The sequence below is a fragment of the Myodes glareolus genome, chromosome 7, assembly GCF_982192425.1.
Source record: "Myodes glareolus chromosome 7, mMyoGla1.1, whole genome shotgun sequence".
In the NCBI taxonomy this organism is placed as follows: domain Eukaryota; kingdom Metazoa; phylum Chordata; class Mammalia; order Rodentia; family Cricetidae; genus Myodes; species Myodes glareolus.
This window is the reverse complement of record NC_142032.1, coordinates 88,144,549-88,165,546: the sequence shown is the minus strand read 5'-3', so window position 1 is coordinate 88,165,546 and position 20,998 is coordinate 88,144,549. Positions and strand designations below refer to the sequence as shown.

Here is a 20,998-nt window from a genome sequence, read left to right as displayed (position 1 = left end):
CTAGGTGGGAAGGGAGGGGACAATGAAGGTCTGCTAGGCCACAGGCCGTCCAGCCCTCAAAGCTGCAGCAAGGTATGCATCAACCTGGCCAGGGAACATCCCAAGCCCCAGGGAGTACTGCTCCCACAGCACCCAAAATCCCAGAGAAAGAACCCTAAAGCCTAACTCTTGTGCCCACTTCCCACTTCTCATACCTGTTCCCCAACACACAGGTACTCTCCAAATCAGGTCCTTGAATGGACAAGCCCACAGCTCAGCTTAGTCCAAGAAAAATGCTTGTACACTGTCATCTGATACTCAGATGTGCCACTTCCTGCCTCACCCCCAACACACAACACACAACCAAGCTTAACATCAAACTCTATATACATCCTTGTGTCTTGTTCCCTACCCTGGAAAGGACCATCCGAGGATGAAGAAGGCAATACCTGTCTAACCACCTCTCAACCTCTCTTAGGATCTTGGGGGCATACCGGAAAGAGGCAAAAAGAAGAGGCGAGAAAGGAATAGAGAAAGGAAGGGAAGAGAGTAGATAGAATTCTGTTTAGTCCAAGCCAAACCAAAACACCAACCATGACCTGGTGCAGGCCAAGGAAGGAGAGCTACGAGGCTCTGCTTAGAAGACATCCTCTGGGTGCTAATGGATGGAGGCTTAGAATACCAAGGGGTTTCCCAAGGCCACCTTGGGGTGAGGTGGCCTCATCCTTGCAACACTCATTCGACAGAGATCTCCCTCTCTCTCCTCCCAGACACAAGGAGAGGAACTGCTTGAAGCAGATCTAGACAGCCCACAGCATTCAAGGTATTCCAGCAGACCCAGGGGCTGTAGGTAAAAGGCTGTTCCAGGCCCAGCCCAGCAAGTCAGGGGCTGGCCCAGGACTCCCTCCTGGCTATCTGCAGACTCACAGCCTTCCAGGGAAGGGCTTACCACTGCTCTCTGTCCCCCAGGAGACCTCTGGCTACTGCTGTCCAGCTCTGCTTCTGCCAGGCAATCTGGGAGCCTGCCCCAGGGTTGCACTAGATTAACTCGACACAGGGTCAAAAGTTCCTGCCCACCCTTTCTGAAGGGCTGCTTTGTGCTTCTTGCTTACCAAGAAAGAAAACTGTTTTAGCAGCTGAATGACACTGTTCCCAGTCTTGAGCCACAAAGCCCAAAGTCACCCGGCACACCCTTGCCCCTCCACCATGAGTGCTTGTGTGTGCAGGCAGCAGGAATGGCCTGCAAACTTCAGGCTCAGAGACTTCCAATCCTTTTGGACACCTCACACAACCCATGCTGTGTCTCAGAAACCTGTGTGCCAGCACCTGGCCATGTCCAGCAGTGTAGTTACTGCAGCTTGCTATTATAGACCTCCCATGCCACCTATGCCTGGGCATTTATAATGTCTAGTCAGTCTTCCTACTTATCCATTTGGTGCCTCGGTAGAAAAGGTGACTGTGACCAGACATCTATAATCAACTCTAAATGCTGAGACAGGAGCATAACAAATTTGAAGCCAGCCTGAGCTATATGGCAAGACCCTGATGAGAAAAAAGAAAGGAAAGAAGAGAAAGGGGAAGGGAAAGAAAAAGAGAGGAAGAGAGAAACAAAAAGGAATTTAAGAAAAGGAGAGATATCCTTCCTGGTGGATATCTCTGATATACCAGAAACCCAGCAGACTGCACTCATGGGTCAAGGGAAGAAAACCATAGGGGTTTGGTGGGTGTGAGGGCGCAGATGATGGGAGTAGATTCTGGCCCTTCCAAAGCAGCTGACCACCTGGAGCAGTCTCCCCCATCTCCCCTCCCCTCAAGATCACTGGCAGCCTACCACTAGACTATAGAAGCACAGGACTTAGTGGGGTCAACAGGAAGCAGAGTTCAAACTGGGGCCAAAGGCATCAAGGTGTGGCATGGCCACCAACCTGTGTGCCCAGCACTTGGGAACTAAAGGCAGAAGGATCAGGCGTTTGCGGTCATACTCAGTTATAGATGAAGGCAGCCATGGCAATACAATGAGACCAAATTGAAAATATATAATATTAAAGAGAAAGAGAAGGAAGCACTTTAACAGGCTGACTCTCTGGACTCAAAACAGCCACATGAATCTAAGTTGAAGTCAGTGGTTTCCCAACAGACGTAGCAGGTGGGCAAAGCATTTATTATGATTCGTTAGCAATGGAGGCCTCGATAGGTTTCCGGCTGCATTAGTAAAGTTATAATACTTCCAGGCATGATGCATGTATCTGTAATGCCAGTTACATGAGGAGCTGAGGCAGAAGGATCACCTAAACACAGGAATCCGAGCCACCCTAGGCAACAGAACCAGATCTCATCTCACAGTAGTAGTAGTGGTGGGAATAATAACTAATAATAATAATAATTCTGAGAAATGGAGATGATGGTCCCATACTCTTCTGGATTGACCATTCACTACTAGGCATGCTGTTCACCCCTGCACATCACAACACATGGAACACACTGCTGACCAGCGTCTCTCCAAGGACAAAACCACATCCCATGTCATCAAGCTACCCATCAGTCATCACGCCCCACTCCCAGGGTGGGCCCAAGAGTCAAGCAGAGTCAACCAAATTTTCTTTAAGAAGTGTACAGGGGCTGGAGAGATGACTCAGAGGTTAAAAGTACTGGTTGCTCTTCCAGAGGTCCTGAGTTCAATTCCCAGCCTCTGTGGGCACCAGTCACTGCACACAGCACATAACATACACTCAGACACAAAAAATGAATAAATCCTTAAAAAGAAACTTGGTGACGAATGTTATAATCCCAGCATTTGGGAGGCTGAGGCAGAATTGCCATGAGTTCAAGGTCAGCCTCAGCCTGGGTGACAAAATGAGACCATCTCTCAAAAATAAAAAGGTGAATACCTAAGTAAGTAAATCCTATGTGTAAAATGATCAAAGTTTATGAAATTTACATTTGCCAAAATGTAAGAAGGCAGGATGAAGAAATGTAGCAGTGATCAGTCCTGTAGAATTAGAAATGTGTTCCTCCTGGGGCTTTCTTTCCGAATGATATTCTTTGCCGCTTGTAAAGGGGAGTGTAGACGCAATGGTGCAGTGACAAACGGCCTCCCCGATGTCTTCTGACTCAAACACAGACCCCAGTCTAGCTCAAACTCACGACGCAGCTGAGGACAACTTCTAAACTTTAGTCTTCCTGCCTCCATCTCCCAAATTCTAGGATTACAGGTCAGGCCGGCAGCGCCATGCAGCTCAGGAGATGGAACTCAGGGCATGCTGCATGGTTGACAAGCACTCTACCAACTGCCCTCAGAATTGTTATTTTTTAATAAAGAAAAACAAATGAATCTTAATATGGGTCAAGGTTCACATTCCATGTGACCTTCAGCCGTGAGGATTTCCTCTAGTAAGGCAGGAGGCTGAGCACATCACCTTATTTGTATAGAGGGTTGAGCAGCCTAGTTCACGTTTATCTTTTCTCTCCTGGCATACAGGGGAATAGCCCATATCCTTGGTCAATATAACAGATAAACAGGAGTCTACTGGACACTGACCATGATGGGTTTGAGCAAAGGGTGGGGAGGGTTTTTAAATTATTGTTGTTGTTTGTTTTCCCTTTTATTTCTGAAGGGAAACATTCCATAGGCTGTAAGCTCTGACTGTGGGGGAGTTCCTATAGTACACACTTGGTAAACATGAACTATTACGGTTGCCGTAACTACAACTGCTATCAACCCAGTTACAGTGGGACACCCAAGGTTCAGCTGAACAGTTTAGGTATTTGAAGATATTTCCCTAGAACCTAGCAAGACGTTAGTGATAGAGGTAAGTATCCGAAACATCAAAATAAAAATGCATGGGTAGGTGTGGTGGTGCATGCCTTTAATCCCAGTACTCAGGAGGCAGGCAGATAGATGGGTCTCTGAGTTCGAGGTCAGCCTGGTCTACATAGTGAGTTCCAGAACAGCCAGAGCTAATATATAGAGAGATTCTATCTCAAAACAAAACAAAGCAAAAAGATAAAAGGGATATTTGTGAAACCTGTCTCTGTCCTTTTTTCTAATTACTCTGCAGAGTGGGCACTGGGATGCTGGGATTCACAACTAGCTCTTCAGAAATGCCTGGAAAATGGGAAACATCAGGTCATAACAAAAGAGTTTCCAACCCAGGTCCCCACCACCATCCCAGACCCACCCCAACCTTGCTTCTGACCAGCCTGTCTGCCTTACGGGCTTGCTGTTGGGGTTGGAGTATAAGCACATCTGAAAGCAGTGTCTACAGTACCTGAAGACTTAGGGAATGCCAAGGTCTCCCTCTAATCTACCAACTCTCTCAGACAGGCCAGTCAGCGCTTGCTCCTCCTGAATGGGCAGCACTCAGCAACTAGGAAGTCACTGACTGAGGTGCTCTACATGACAAGATGCATGGCACCAGAATCCAACCAGCAATCCATAGAGAGACTACCAGGTCACCTGCATAGCATCGGCTGCCATCTCACACTCCCAGGCAGCAGTAGGGTTGACGACAGTGGCTTCCCTTGTGTCTGTCCTTAAGGCATGTGCTATACCAAGCCCCAAAATAAAGGGGACAATTTTAGAGCCTGCGCACAGAGCTACCAACCCTGGCTGAACTTTAAAACCAGCAGAAACCACAGCCAAGGGCTCATGAAATGACAGAAAGAAGCCCAGGCATTGCACGCATCAGAAACACCAGGTGGTTCTAATCATGCCTGGAGAGTGTTGGACCCAAGAGAAGCATCCATTGCATGCAGATATAGAGTGAGGGACAGACACTGAGACTGCGTGCGTCACCCCATGGAGCCCAGGCTTTGTGCTGGAGGCTCCCAGTCTCACTCCAGGCCCATGGGTCTTCCTAGCCATTGTATGAAAAAGGCCCTACTCAGCCTTAGTGAAGTCCCCACTGCAGCCTGTTCTCCAATTCCTCCCCTCTCCTTAGGGCCCACCCCAAGCTTTGTTACACACTCAGTATCTGACATCAGGGCCCACTTCCCACCAGGGCTGCCTACAGTCCCTCCTGATATGGGAAGAGCACAGCAGGTAAGCATGGAGGGAGGGGAGGGGATTCTGAGACAGGGTCTTACTCTATAGACCAGGCTAGCCTGGAACTCATGATGCTGCCTAGATTGACTTTGAACTCTTGGCAATTCCCTTGCCTCAGATCTCCAAGTCCTGGGATCACAGGCACGGGGCATCACACCTGACTTAAGTAAGCATTTACTTAAATCCATTTGTAATTTTGGACTCACACAGAAGTTACAGACTAGCTCAGTGGCTCATGAACATCTGTAGTCACAGTACCAGGAAAAACAGAGGCAGGAGGATCACAAGTTCAAGGCCAGCCAGATCTACATAAGGAGTCAAAGATCAGTCAGGGCTACAGAGTGAGACTCTAAGAATTAAGTGATATAAGTGATGTCTTTAATCCCAGCACCTGGTAGGCAGAGGCAGGAGAATTTCTGCGTGTTGGAGGACAGCCTAGTCTACCTTGTAAGTTCCAGGTCAGCCAGGGCTCCACGGAGAAACTCTGTCTCAAAATAAAAATAAAAGAACAATATGCAAGCTTTGAGGCTGGAGTTTTACTCAGCCTGAGCATGTATCGCAGTGAGTTCCTGCAATAAAGATGCTCTTTCCATACTCCTTTCCCCCAGATCTCATCCATTACAGCCAGTAAAGCATGGTAAACTACATCGTGAATTAGTGTGCTGCTATTAAAACCAATGATGCAGTATTAATTCACGACAAGAATTTTCTTATACTTACGTGAAAAAATAACAATATACCATGTTATCCCATTTTTGTTCACTCGTGCCCACAGATCTAGACACAACATCTATAATGCTGACATTTGGTAGGCTAAGGTAGAAGTAACACAAGTTTCAGGCTAGCTTGAGCTACATGTAAATTACAGGTAAGCCTGGGCTATAGAGCAGAATGCTGCCTCAAAAGTTACACACACACACACACACACACACACACACACACACAAATTCCACAGTGATTATTTCTGAGTTAACAGGATTACGAGGCGTTTGTTTTCTCCTTATTGCTTATCTACATTGCCTAAATTCACAAGGAACATGAATAACTTTATAAAACAAACACTGTTTTAGAAAAAGATTTTGAGTAAAGATCCAATTTCTCTACCTTCCCAGCTTCCAGCTAGAATCATGGCCTTCCTCCAGCTGGCAGGTGCTGTTAGGCCTCCACTCTGGGACACATTTCGTTCAAGGCTCAGCCCAGCAGGCATCTCCTACAAGCGGGCTGTCCTCACTGCCCACCTCGCTAATACCCTTGGAAATCCAAGCACTCGCCAAGGGAGTGAACCTGCAGCCACACCATGGGTGCTTAGCCAGAGCTGGGGGACCTAAAGAAAAGCCTTCAAAAAAGTAGCAACTTCTTGCTCCTCATAAAAGTGGATCTTAAGAAATAAGCCCTATGAGAAAGCTACCACCACTGAGGAACTGATGAAGGCCTGAGGCCAGTCAAAGCTGTCTTGAACCCTTAATGTGGGGTCTTTGCCACGTGCCTCCACGTGGCTTGTAACTCATCCATCTACCCTTTCTCATCCTCCCCCACCCCCACGCTTTGCATGATCTTATTCAGTCCAGATTGACTTCAAACTCATTGTGTAGCCAAGAATGACCTAGCCTCCACCGTCTGAGTGCTAGGATCAGTCACCCACGGCTTTGTGTGTGCTGGGCAAGAACTCTCCAACTAAGCTTCACCCCTGCCTGCAGAGCCCTTTTTCACCCACCCAAGATAGCAAGCAGTCTGGAAAAGCTGGCTCAACCACACAGCAAAGCCAACATGGCATGGGGCAGGAGTGCTGGAAGCGTGTGGAGACCTCAGAGAACATGGCAAACAGCTGGAAGGAATCCCCCAACTTGTCTAACACCCATTCCTCTTGCCTATAAACCTGTAAGTAGGTTGTTGTAGATGTCTAAACTCTACGCCTCTGGACAGCCCATCTGTCCAGAGCATCCGCGAAGATCTTGTCTTAGGAACAGAGCTTCAGCTACACTTGGAGGAGCAAGTGCACTCTGCGAGCGGTTCACAAGCTTTTCTTGTCACTTGTCCTCTTATACCACACCAACATCCAAAGGGAACCCCAGGAAGGAGCTTTGTGTCTGCCATACACCTGGCTCCAGTGTGGTGGTGGATAGCGAGTATCTGCATAGACAAACACACCTCAGCATTCTTCAAAACGAGGACACGGCAGTGGCTGTTACACTCAAAGACACAATATGCACATGGCTATTTGTTCCCTCCCACTGTCAGGACCATTGCTTACCCAGGGCAATGCTTGAGGTTCTACTCAGCCAGCATGTCCGCATCTTCCCATGCCCATTATCACGGCTTACCTCCTCCCCTCCTCTTTCAGATACATCACTGATGTGCCAACTCGTCAAAAGCACCCAACAGCTGCTCCCTGTCTCCCAGAGAATTTGGTGGAACTCTTCAGTCAGTATCCAAGATTCACCTTCAAGACCCCCGTATTCACACAAGCTCCCTATCTCTACACTGCTGCTTATTCCCTACCTTGATGAAGCCTTCCCAGTGCTCCTTGGTCCCACCAGCTGTTACGCTGATGACCTCCATCTCCTATTTTCTGTGCCTCTATTTATACCAACCCACACCCTGCCCTATCTCTCCAGATAAAACAAGTGACTTCAACCAGATGGCTGAGCACAAAAATACAGCGTCATCTTGGCCCCTTTTCTGCATCCCCTCAGGACCTGCTATCTACACACAGTAATATGAAGGAATATCTGACTGCCCATCATGACTAAACCACACCCTCACTGCAGGAGTACTCACCTCCCTGGATGTGGCCCAGCCCCTGCTCTCTGATGACTGGCAGCTAGAGTAAAGCACACAGATCCGAGGGCAGATCTTGGCTCCACCATTTAGAGCCACACATTTCTTCATCTCCCAAAGATAAATAGAGATTAGGCAAGGTGCCCAGCCTCCAGTACACATGAAAAAAAGCCTTCCTCTCCCCTCTGCCACCCACCAAAGCCCCCAGGCTTGAGTGTTGCACACACACACACACACACACACACACACACACACACACACACACGGAAAACCGGTTGGACAGCAGACACACCTCATCCCCTGGCTGCCAGTTGGCTTCCTAAAGCAGAAGAAAACAAAGCTTGACTTTACTTCTGCCCCACTCAAGCAAGGTCTTTAGAAGTCTCTGTTAACACTGGGGCTGCTTAAAGGCCTCTTTATGGGCCAGACACACTGACTGTGTTTGCAAGTGGGCAGGTCGAGTCAGCCTGAACCGGGCCTTCCCGCCACAGGTCTCGATTAAATGTGGAACTAGTGAGCAGTTATCTACCCATTTCTTGATGAAAACAAGGGAGGGTGGCTTGAGGGAGGACCCAACACTGTTCATAGGGATCAGACATAACACAGCTAGTGCCGGCGACAAAGAGTTACAAAGGCGGGAGAAATACTCACCCGGGGAAGACTTGTCTTGAAAGCAGGAGAACCTGAGTTGGAGCCACAAAACTCACATTAAAAACAAGACAGGCAGGTGGCATGTCAGGTACCCAGCTTTAAAGAGGTAGAGACTGGCAGGTCCCTGGGGTTCACTGGACAACCAGTCTAGCCTATTTGGCAATCCCCAAAAAAGTAAGGGACCCTGTCTCAAAACAAACAAATAAAAATTTAAAAATAAAGTACCTGAAGAAGAATGATGCCTGAGATTGTTCTCTGGCCTCCGCGCACACGTGTACGTACACACACCTGCATCCCCTGTCTTTGTCCATGGATGCCCTGGTCTCACTTCAGGCCAGCATGGTGTTTCATTTAGATGCTCATGTGTAGTGGCAAAAACCTGTAATCCCAGCATTTTGGGAAACTGAGGCAGAGGTATTGTACATTCTGGGCCAGCCTAGACTAGCAAAATCCTCTCTCAAAACAAAAGCAAAATCTATAGGATTAGAAAGATGGGTTAGCCGGGCGGTGGTGGCACGCACCTTTAATCCCAGCACTCGGGAGGCAGAGGCAGGCGGACTCTGTGAGTTCGAGGCCAGCCTGGTCTACAAGAGCTAGTTCCGGGACAGGCACCAAAGCTACAGAGGAACCTTGTCTCAAAAAAAAAACAAAAAACACACACAAGAAAGAAAGAAAGAAAGAAAGAGAGAGAGAGAGAGAGAGAGAGAGAGAGAGAGAGAGAGAGAGAGAAAGAAAGAAAGAAAGAAAGAAAGAGAGAGAGACAGAAAGAAAAGAAAGAAAGAAAGATGGGTGAAAGCACAGGCTGTTCTTGTAGGGGTCCTGGGCTCAGTTCCCAGGCACCCACATTATTAGTTCCCAAGTGCCTGTAACTATAGTTCCAGGGAATCTGAGACTTCTTCTGACCTCTGCAGGCACCAGGATTACTCATGGTATACATACATACATACATATATACAAACAAATAGGCAAAATACTCATACACATAAAATAAACACACACATACACACCAGCCTAGTAGTTGTCTAGCAGGTCTCCCTGACATTGTTAGGTTCTCCCTCCTTGGAACCATCAGAATAAGATTTTCAACACACCACCATGTGCTACAGGGGCCTTAGTCACTCTGTTCCACCCAGAGCCTGGTCCCAGAGCAGCCTCTTTCCCACGTGCCCCACAACCTCCAGCCCTCATTAGATTTCCACAGTGCTGAGCCTGTTGGTCATAGCATCCCCCGTCCATTTATGACTTACTGGAGAGTCACGTCCTCTAGGATGCTGCGCTGACCTCTCGGAGCTAAATAGCACAGCCCTCTCTTCATGCCTCTATAAGAACGCTCAGCAAACTGCAATGAGTTTCCAGACACTCACACTACCCTCCCCCACTCTCTTCTCCGGGCTCCAGGACAGAAGAGACTATATTCTAGTCATCCTTAGGTACATAGTTGTGGAACCCAGTGTGTGCCAGAATGCAAGATCCTTAGCTCCTGAAGCCACCTGTGGGAGGTAGGTACAGCTAGGCGAGTCCACCACTTCACAAGAGCAAAAGCAAAGGCCCCACTGCTCAAAGGCCAGTGAGTTAGTTGCTAACAGCACAGATGATGCCTGGCTTTCCTATAATCAGAACTGAGGTGCCAGGAACCATGCCCATGGTCGCAGCTCCCTAGCCACTCTCCCACACCCCACTTTTACCTTCCTAAGGCCCCTCACCATGGTTGTTGTTTAGAATGTGAGCTATTTTCAAGATAATCTTTGAGAGTTTTGCCCTATAAAGCCAGGATTAGAGAGGAGCCAAGTCCTGCCCCTGAGCAGGGACCGTTTTTTCTGGCAGCCCATTCACAGCAGGGAAGACCTTCAGCAGCAAACAGGTATGTGTGCACACAGGCCAGATCCCCACATCTCCTTAGGCCACTCTGTGTCTGTCACTATAAGGAGTGCACCAGAGGCTGAGAAACAAGAGGTCCTTCCACAAGCAGTAGGAGGGGGGCAAAAGTGGCTATGGAATATATCTACACCAATCACCGCAGGAAGGGCAGGAACACAGACCTATGTACGACCTCACCCACACCCTGAACATCCTCAATTGCTGGTTCCCCTAAAGGAACTCAGTCCAATTAAGCCTACGACAATAAAATCCAACAGAAATGTCCTTGGCCTTTGGAAGAACTAAGGTAGCGAGAGGCTGGTATCTGTGGGGCTCTCCCAGCAGCTAGACACATGTCGCCATGCTCTGCACACAGAAGTGCAGCTTCCCTGGGGCCCACTGCTGCTAAGCATGTCTAGAGGCCACAGGCAAAGTGGAGACAGGATGCAAAGATTTGATTCCATAGACAGAAGCTGGCAAGTGGGCTTTTGTATAGATGAGTCTAGTGGGGATGGTGGGGAGGGAACAAACCTGGAAGATGGCAGGCTGAGCATGAGTCTGGACAAAGCTGTTCTTTGAGACATGTATGTTCTTATTTGGTTTGGACTTAGGACAAGGAGGGAGAAAAATGAACAAAATAGAGTCACACAAGGGTCTCAGTCTCTAAATGAGAGTCTTGAGCACACAGTAGGTCTTCAATAGGTGTAAGTGTCGTGTACTCAGCTCACAGTGGGCTTTAATAAACGGAGTTTACACAGAGAGGTGAATGAGACACACTGAAACAATGAAATCAAATCTGCATTCTGGAAGGCATGCTGTGCTAGTCCTCAGAGCTCCTGAGGTGAATAAAATGCCGGTGATGGCGACATGACACTAAAGCGGTACAAGGCAAAAAGAAATGCAGCTGCGGAGTTTGCTGGAGTCCAGGGAGCATCTTCATAACTTTCTGTTAAATTTCTTTAATCCTCATAATAATCCTGAGCTAGGCATGGGGGAGGACACGCATTTGGGTGTGCAAGCACACGTAAAGGCCAGGAGCTAGGACGGAAGGTCAGGTGTCCTCAATCACTCTCTACCTTTTATTTTTTTAATTTCTTTGTGTGTATGTTCTGTTTTTTTGTTTTGTTTTTTTTCTTTTTTCTTTTTCTTTCTTATTCATTTATTTATTTATTTTCGAGACAGGGTTTCAAAACAGCTCTGACTGTCCTGGAACTCGTTATGTCGATCAGGCTGACCTCACAGTCACAGAGATCCTCCTGTCTCTGCCTCCTGAGTGCTGGGATTAAAGGCATGTGCCACCACATTATTTTTTGAGGCAAAGGTCTCTCACTGAATCTGAAGTTTACCAATTCTGCCAGATTGATAACTAGCTAGCAAACCCCAGAGATTTACCTGCCCCTAACTGCTCAGTGTTGGAACTACAACACACCCCCACGGCACCCTGCTTTTTCAAGCAGTTCTAGGGGATCCAGCTTGGGCCCTCATGCTTACATGGCATGCACTTGAACTGAGTCATCTCCCCAGCCCACATGAGACATGTCATTCTACATAATTTGCAAATGAGGAAACTGAGGCACAGGGTTTAACTAAGAAATGTTGCCACCAGGATTCTAACCCACTCCATTTAACTTTCAAGCTAGCCAGGTTACAGGGATGTCAACGGACCCCTTTGGCAATCACCCAGCCTTCCTCTTACCATTGTAGAACACAAACCAGTCCAAGCTGGAAAGGGAACAAGGGGGCTGTAATAACTTGGCTCTGAAGCTGCAAAGACGAAATGAATGGGCGAGGACTGGGCCACCAGATCCGCACAGATCTCAGGGTGGAAAGTGCTCAATTAAAATGCATTTGTTCAGAGCCCAGCGTCAGCCTTTCAACAGAGCCACCATTGTCCATCTCAACTGCCACTGCCCACAGCCTGTCGTCATGGAGCCGGAATGCGGGGTCTTGGCCCTCTCCGACGGCACCAGAAATGCTGCTCTGTTTACCCACGTTGCCCTTATTTAAAAACAAAACAAAAGACTCCACTCCACCCTCAGCCCTTCAGCGTCATGGCACCGGAGAAGGACAGGCGCTGCTGGGCAGACACTCGTATGACAGTGGGATGAGGCCAGGCTGAGAGAAGGGTCCCAGAGACCCAACCAGGTCTCCCCCGGGATACTGGGAAAGGGCTCTGGGGAACCCAACAGAATAACGCATGGGATGTAAACAGAAACTGCGGAGCCTTGGAAAGGCCCCAAGCCCCTTTAGAAAATCTTAATGTCCAAAGAATTTGGAATGTTTGGCCAAGGGCTCAAGTCCAGGTTCCTATTAATGCAGACTCTCTGCCTAAATCAAATAACCTGCAGGGCAGTGTGTCCAGCCAACTAAGGGACAGAAGACCAGCCAGCCAGGGCCACAGAACCCAGGAAAAGTGTGTTCCAGAGGCAAGGGCCTAGACCTACCTGCTCATCGACACTAAATGGTGAGATTCATATCCACATCCACCATGCTGGCCTGTTCTGGCTTTATGTGTACAGGTTCCAAGATAGGTTTAATCAATAACACCATCCAGAGTGGGAAAGAAAGACTTGCAAACCCAGAGGTCTTTATGGGTGAGATTCACGGTGGCAGGGCCCAAACAAACAGGCTCTAAAACCCGCTCTCCCAGGTAGCCTGCTGACCTCAGGCACACAGGGCTGAAGAGGGAGTCCACGTGCTCTGGCCACCTGTTACCTCTCAGCCTCACCCCTCCCTGCCCCAACACTTGCACACAGGCACAAGCATCACAAGCTGACAGTTCCAGTGATGCTCTACCACTTCCAACTGCAGGATTCTGCATCACTGAAAGATGTGATATTGCCTCCTGGCTCAAGGACCTCCCTCGAGCCTCCGGTGCTCCGAGAAGACTCCCTTGCCTCCCCACCCACCCAGGGGATTGCTCCAAGTAACACAGCAAGAAGCGAACTGAGCTTCTTGGGAAACTATCCCCTAAAGGAGCTGGGGGTGGAGCAAATGGGTAGGAGAAGATGGAGAGAGGCTGTTTAAGAACTAAAAGCAAGGGTGCTGGGGAGATGGCTCAGTGGTTTAAATCGCAGGCTATTCTTCCAGAAGACTAGATTCTATTCCCGGTACCTAGATACCATCTCCTCAAAGAGGCCTCCCTCAAACCTTCTCCTATAGCCACTCTCCTAACTCACCAACCCCCCACCCCACCTCAAACCTCCTACACACCGCAGTCCTCCTTGCTCCCCAGCACCCACCTCACACACCTGCAATCCTCCGACCGCAGAGCGTAACCATTTGGTTTACCATCTTTGTCTCCACTACAAAGTAAGCCCAATGAGACCAGAGTTTATGGATTACGTGTCCCAGCCTGACCTCTGCAACAATGCCTGGCTGCCACGGGAAGTCAATAAAGCTCAGTCAGTGGACCAGTGACCAGTAAGGAAGGCATTCTTCCTAGAGGCTGATTACAAAAGGAAACTGAAACTCAGAAAGGGGCAGGGACACAAAGTATGAGGAACTGTTTCTATGAGAACGTCAAGATGGCTTGCCCAGAATGCACGAAACCCTGGGTGTGAGTCCTAGCACCATCTAAACTGGTGTGTGGGTACCTGGAACCCTACCATTGAGAAGGTAGAAAAAAGTTCAAGGTTAAGGCTAGTCTGTGATACATGAGACCTTATTCCTCCCCCACAAAAAGCCACAGTGAAAGCTACTTATTTATATGCTAAACAAAAAATAACTCTAACTGTATGAGTGGTGCACACTTTCAATCCTAGCACTTAAGAGGCAGAGGCAGGCAGATCTCTCTGAGTCTGAGACTAGCATTGTCTATATAGCCAAGATCCAGGCCAGTCAGGGTTACATAATGAGACTCTGTCTCAGAGAAGGAGATTAATTCTAAGGAGAAATGGGCTCCTCGGGCAGATGCCTCATCCATCATTGTAAACCAGCACCTTGCCCAACGCTGGCACACAGCAAGAGCTTTGAATAAGCCCCAGGCTCCTGGTATGCCCTTACACTGTGATTTCTTTATAACCTGCTTGCGTAGTACCTTTCATACTTATTGACATGTGGAAGAACAGAAATCTTAACAAACAAAATTGAACCAGAAATGGAAAAAAAACAAAAAACAAAAAACAAACAAACAAACAAACAAAAAAACCCCACCCAACAACAATAGAAGGAGAAATACAGCTACAAAAGTGTAGCCCTCAGCACCCTTGTAGACGCTGCAAAACCAGCAAGGGGAGATGCTGACAGGAATCCCCAAGACAAGCAGGGGCCAGGAGGAAGTCAGGAAAATCTACATGAATCCTAAACTGTGTAGTCACTTTCCCTTTGAACACACTAGGCAAGTGCAGTGGAGGAACCTGGCTGGAGTCCCAGCTGTCACCAGCGACATGAGTAACCCTGGGCAGGTGAGCTCACCGCTGAGGCTTAGTTGTACCTATAAACAAAGTGGCCACTGGGACCTCCTCCAGCTAATAGTTTCCTAGAAAGGCTCCAATCATACACTCATGGCTTTCAGAGAGCGCCTACTGTGTGCTCAGATCTGAACCAGCATGAACTCCCCAGCAGGTAACACAGGAGGCAGGGAGGGGGCATTACCATGCACATGATCAGACCATTACTGCCTAGCCCAGGGAGGATCTAGAGGAAGCAGGAGCTGGGTTGCAATCCATCAAATTAATTGCCCCAAACTTGCCTCCTCCAGCCTCCTGTGTATGTCCTAATCTCCCCAGTCCTGCTGTCCAGAAGAAGAATGTGAGAGCTGGAAACTGCTCAGCCCTCTGGAAAAAAAAAAAAAAAAAGTTCCCCAGTGGTGAACTTTCAGCTGGCTCAGGCCTGCCTCCACTCACCTTCACCTTCCCTCCACCAGGAACCCTCAGAGAAAACCTGGCCTCAACCTTGGTCTCCCCTTCAGCTTTTAACCTTGCAAAGCAGACCTGTTCAACCAGCCCCTTTGGTAAACAAGACTTGCTTCCTCTACCTTTTCCGCCTAAAGCTGACTGGCCTGGAGGAGTGGACCAGGAAAAGCTGGGGCCGACCAGGCCTGGACAGAGGCTCCCTTATGGGTGGGTGTGGGGCAAACAGCCCAGGCTGAAGCCAGGTTCTAACTAGTTCAGCCCTGCTGGAAAGGAAAGCCACCTGCCCTTCTCTGGCTCTCAGATTCCAAAAAAAAAAAAGAAGGAAGAAAATGTGACACAGCCGTCAGGAACTTCTCTACCAGTTTATGACCTAGGTTTGACCTGACCTTTAGAAGCCCAAGGGTTGCAAGCAATGGGTGGGAAGCAGAAGAGAGCCTCTCCCACGGGAGGTTCCCTGACAGTTCCCACGTCTTCTCTCCCCTGCAGCCCCTTGATGTCCCAGACCTTTGATTCTGTGATAACCTTTGTCCCCCTTCCCTGGGTGACAGAGTTCTGAGACAGTCACACAGAACTTCCTTGGTAAAGGCTTCCTGGTGTTTCCCTCCCCAACCCTAGTCCCAGTCTCTCCTGCCTCCTTTCCTCAGCTGGCCTCAGGAGCAGAGTCCTTCACTGAAAAGTTACAAGTGGGTAATCACAGTGGGGCCATTGGGGAAGAAGGTTAGAGTCCAAACCCAAAGTCAGCTAGTGAGTGTGTGGTCAGGTTGAGCTGTAAGAGATCAAATCTACAACAAAACAAAAAACAAACAACAGGGGCTCGCAATATATCCCTAAATCTCTGCCCAGACCTGAGGTAATGGACGTAAGCTAAACTCCGATCTCTTCTAGTAGACCTGGGACCACTTCTCTGGGGCCTGCATACCTGGCCTGCTCACCTTGCAAAGCATTCCCCAGTCACTCTGGGTTTTACTAGGAGGTCACACAGCTACAGGAGGTAAAGCCAAGGCTCAGAGCCAAGGCTTCTGACTCTGGTTCTAGCCCAGCGTGTTCCCTGCACATGTAATCTGGCTACTCGAGGAACAAACTGGAGATCTGGGCTTGAAGAGATGATCCTGAGAATCCTCTAGAAGGCACACGCCCACGCAGAAGAGGGACAGTGACACTCGGGGACTCTGAACAGAAGAGCAACAGAGGGCATTTACAACCTGCAGCCTCCACCCCACACTTGATAAGCTCCGCTGGCAGTGAACGCACGCACGGCCCTGGAAGGCCTAGAACTCAAAATCTTGAGAGAAAGGAAGGAACCTCCCAAACTACAGCCCTAGTAACCACTTTCTTCCTCTAGGCCCTATAAAAGAAGGCCCAGGCTTCTCACTCTGTGGCCAGCTGCTCTTTGATGACACATTCCTTCCTGACCTGTACAATTTACTGAGTGCTTACGAAGTCTGCCTGCACCTTCTGTCTCTCACACCCTAGATGCTCAGTCATATTACCTAGACACACTAGTAGTGCACAGCTGCTTACAGGGACACACAAAAAGCACAGCTGGGACCATCTATGACCACAGGAATGTCTAGGCTCCTAGAACTCACCGAGAACAGAGCGCTCCCGACAGTTAGTTACTAGGCCACCCTGCCTTACTTCCCTGTAGTTGGTCATTGTGCACAAGCAAAATAGCAACGTCTGTTTGCAGACAGTACCCCCAACACACATAGAGAGCGGGGATGACTCAACAAGGGTTCTATATGACCACCAGACTCTCTGGGGTCTCTCTGGGGACTCAATCCATCCCTCTGCTGCGTGCTAGGAGGAGGGACGGGCAGGAGGTGGCAGAGGAAGGTACCAGCCTGTGAGTGGAGGTGAGGACGGTTGTCGTGTTGCCAGGAGTGAGGTTCTAACTAGGCCACCACTAGGACAAGCACACTACCCTCTCTATCTCTGTCCCTTCTATTTTTAAGACAGAAGCGCTGCCAAGCAGGGTATGTGTTACAAGCTGTCTGCTTCGGAGGCCAGGCCTCACCTGCCAGGTAGAGTCTCACAGGCACCACCTGCTTTCACCAGCTCCACCCTGTGGACAATAGCACGAGCTGTCTTAGAACGACAACCACCTTCCACACTCCCTACATCCCCTATAGTCTATGTTCCTCCAGTGATAGGCCCAGCCACACCCCTGCAGACCCTTTCCAGGGAGCCTCATGACCCACAGGGTGCAGCTACAAAACCTCTAAGTGACCAGCTTTGCAGCCTCAACTCTCCCAGTGTCACCAGTTTGACATGCTTCACATGGCTCTGTTCAACCTTCACCCTCTCCCTCCAACACCCAAGATTCCAATAAGCCCCCACGTGGTTTTCAAGATCAACCTGGAGGTGGACCGGCATCCCAAGCTTTCGCTGACCTGCCTGCCAATTGTTCACCAAAGTTCCCAGGGTCCCCTTATCAAATCGCTTGCATGGTGTCCTCTAGTTGGTGACACAGCTGTGTCATGTCTAGCCCAGGCTCGGGGCTCCTTGGGCACACCAGCGGGGCTGTGAATCATTAACTTGGTGCTTGCTATGTATTCACCAGAAGTTTCTGGGAGCACCATATAGCAGTGAACGATCCAGACAAAATACCTACCTTGAACTGACCTTCTAGTACTAATAAAAAGCCAGCATGCACAAATAGTTTCTACACTCAAGACCCTCTTGAGTACCCCACATTTTAAACCCCATCACACTTATCATTATTCCTATTTTGTGCATGAGGAAGCCGGGGCCCCAGATTATATACCTGCTCAGGATCACACCACAAATCAGGAAGTGGCAGGGCTGGCCTCAAACACAGACAACCCTGCATCAGAACCCATGTTCCTAACCTCTGTCCAATCTGCTTCTTCTTCCCATTTGGATGCTCACAGAGCCTAGGCCTGAGCTAGCTGTATGTTATTACATCAAGGACTCAATGAAAGTCCACCTCAGGAAGAGACCCTCAATGACAGATGCTGGATCAGTCCTCCCTGCCACCCCAGCCTGAGACCAAAGCTTCCCTGGCTAGTCAGCCACCACGCTGTTCCCTCCTGGGTACTTCCCTCCGTGCAGCACCCACGCTTTTTACCCTGGGGTCTCACCACACTCTTTGGCCATCCCTTCACCTGAAGCTGAATGGATACTTTAATTCCCCAGCTACCTGGACACTTGATACTCCCCAGAGGACAGCAAAGGTAGATAAAAAAAATGCTAAACTGAGATCGAACCCCCTCCAACTCCTCCATCATTACTGGAGCCTTTTCTGCCTTGCCACAGGAAGGAAGGCAGGGCTCAGGAGAGACATGACTTGTGCTACAAATTATACTCAGATTGCTTCCACAAGTGTTCCCAGCCAAGGTCACAATTAGGATGCAGCACTGGACACTGGACCTTTTTATCCGCTTGGTTAAACCTGACAGGACAACTGATGCTGTCGTCTGGAAAATGCCCATCACGAAGATGCTGAGCTGGCTGGACAAGACACCCAGGTGATCCCAGCAGGTCTGCATGACTGGAGTCAAGGAACTGAGGAATCTCCCACCCACATCTGGGCAGCACAACTGCTACAGAGGATAAACCGCCTGTGGATACAAATATGCGCCAGAGGTATTAAACAGTTCTGCTGTGTTCTGGGAATTAATACCCCACATACTTTTGTTGTTGCCTTTTAGGGGAGTGATTTTGTTTAATTTTCTTGAGACAAGGTGTTACGGTGTTGCTCATGGTGCTCTTACGTGCACAATCCTCCTGATTCAGCCTTCCAAGTGCAAGATTACAGGTGAACACTACCACCCTTGGCCATATTATCCTTGTTTAATCAAGGCAAAAGAACCTTGGGAAAGATACCAACACTCATCCCATTTTACAGAGGATTAATAACTCACCCAGTTCCACAGCCCATATGCTCTCTCATGACCCCACAGCCATGCTAACTGAGTCTAGAGTAAGTCAGCTGAAGCTGGGTGTAAGGCCAAGTCGGCTAAGGCCTCAGTACTGGGAGAGCCAGGAACTCTGAGTGGTGGTTCCTCCTCTCCCATTTGAGCACACACCAGGCAGGCCCAGAAGACTTTCCCCTGTGAAGGAGTGCCACAATGAAGCACACCACAGGGGCCCAGTGAACCACATAAGCTCATAAAGATAGTCAGGAAAGGGAGACTGAGGCACACCAGTAAGAAAAAGTCAAGAACTTGAGGCAGACCAGTTGTGGCATAAGGTTTTTTTATTATTGTTGTTGTTGTTGTTTTTTATTGAGCTCTACATTTTTCTCTAGTGGCATAAGCTTTTAACCTCAGACGCAGAAGCTGACAAATCTTTATGAGTTCAAGAACACAACAGTCTTCATAGACAGTTGCAGGCCAGCCAGGGCTACATTTAAGAAAAAGTGGGTATGTTGGCTGGTCTTATGTCAACTTAACACAAGCTAGAGTTATCTGAAAGGAGAAAAACTCAACTGAGAAAACGTCTCCATAAGATCCAGCCATAAGGCATTTTTGTAATCAGTGATCGGTGGGTAGGTCCAGCCCATTGTGGGTGGTGCCACCCCTGGGCTGGTGGTGGCACACACCTTTAACTCCAGCACAGAGACAGGCAGATCTTTGAATTTGAGGCCAGCCTGGTCTACAAAGCAAGTTTCAGGACAGCCAGGACTACACAAGAATCCCTGTCTCAAAAAAAAAAACCCAAAAAACCCACAAATAAATGAATAATAAAACAGGAAAAAAAGAAAGGAAATAGGAAGGAAGAAAGGAAGGAAGGAAGGAAGGAAGGAAGGAAGAAGGAAAAAAAGGAAGAAAAGAAACCAGGTCGTGGGAAGCAAGCCAGTAAGCCCCCTGCATCAGATCGAGCCTCCAGAATCCTGCCCTGTTTGAGTTGCTCTCGCGACTTCCTTCAGTAATGAACAGGACTTCAAAGAGTAAGCCAAATACACACTTTGCTCCCCAGCTTGCTTTTTGGTCATGGTGCTTTTAGCAGCAATAGAAATCCTGGCTAAGACAGCAGGGTTGTGAGGAGAATGAATATGAATAAATGAAAATGAACTTGAACCTGGCATAGTGGTTCACACCTATAATCCCAGCACTCAGTAGGCTGAAGCAGGTGGACTGCCGTGAGTTCCACAGCAGCCTGACTACAGCTGCTGGATCACAGAGTGAAACCTGTCTTTTAAAAAAGGCCAGCATGACGGGGCAGTGGTGGCACACACCTTTAATCCCAGCACCCGGGAAGTAGAGGCAGGCGGATCTCTGTGAATTCGAGGCCAGCCTGGTCTACAGAGCAAGTTCCAGGACAACCAAGGCTACACAGAGAACCCCTGTCTCAAAAAACCAAACCAAACAAAACAAAAGGCCAGGATGGTGGTGTGCACCTTTAATCCCAGCAGTGGCAGATCTCTGAGAGTTCAGGGCCAGCCTGTCTATAGTGAGTTTCAGGCCAGCCAGGACTACTCAGCAAAACAAACAAGATGGTGCCAGGGTCATAGCTAAGTCAGTAAGTGTGTGCTATGCAGGCTTTTAGACCTCAGATCCACACCCAGCGCCCATGGAAAAGGTAGAGTATGGTGGAACAAACTTATAAACCTAGTACTCGGGCAGAAGAAATAAGTAGATCCCTGGACATCCCTGGTCAGCCATCTCAGCCTAAGCAGCAGGTCAAGCCCAATGAAATCCTGTCTCAAAATAAAACAGTAGATAGTTCCTGAGAAACAACACCCAATGTTGACCTCTAACCTCCACACCCAAGTGCACACACAAGCACATATAACCTCCCATATGCATACACCCACCCATCCATACCCACCTACACACAGGTTCCAGACCTGCAGGTGCCAACCTCA

At 48.7% G+C, this 20,998-nt stretch overlaps 1 protein-coding gene across 6 annotated transcripts in view; it reads right to left on the bottom strand.

Moving 5' to 3' along the window:
- Positions 1 to 20,998, bottom strand: part of Plekha7 (pleckstrin homology domain containing A7) — a 187,110-nt gene that overhangs the window by 150,270 nt on the left and 15,842 nt on the right. The window contains exon 1 of one of the 6 annotated variants that reach the window (XM_085692970.2): positions 13,552 to 13,622. The exons of 4 other annotated variants lie outside the window; for them this stretch is intronic. The gene's annotated coding sequence lies outside the window, so the exon portion shown is untranslated. Of the gene's footprint in view, positions 1 to 13,551; positions 13,623 to 20,998 lie in introns of those variants that run through there. One more of the 6 variants, XM_085692971.2, reaches the window with a different exon arrangement.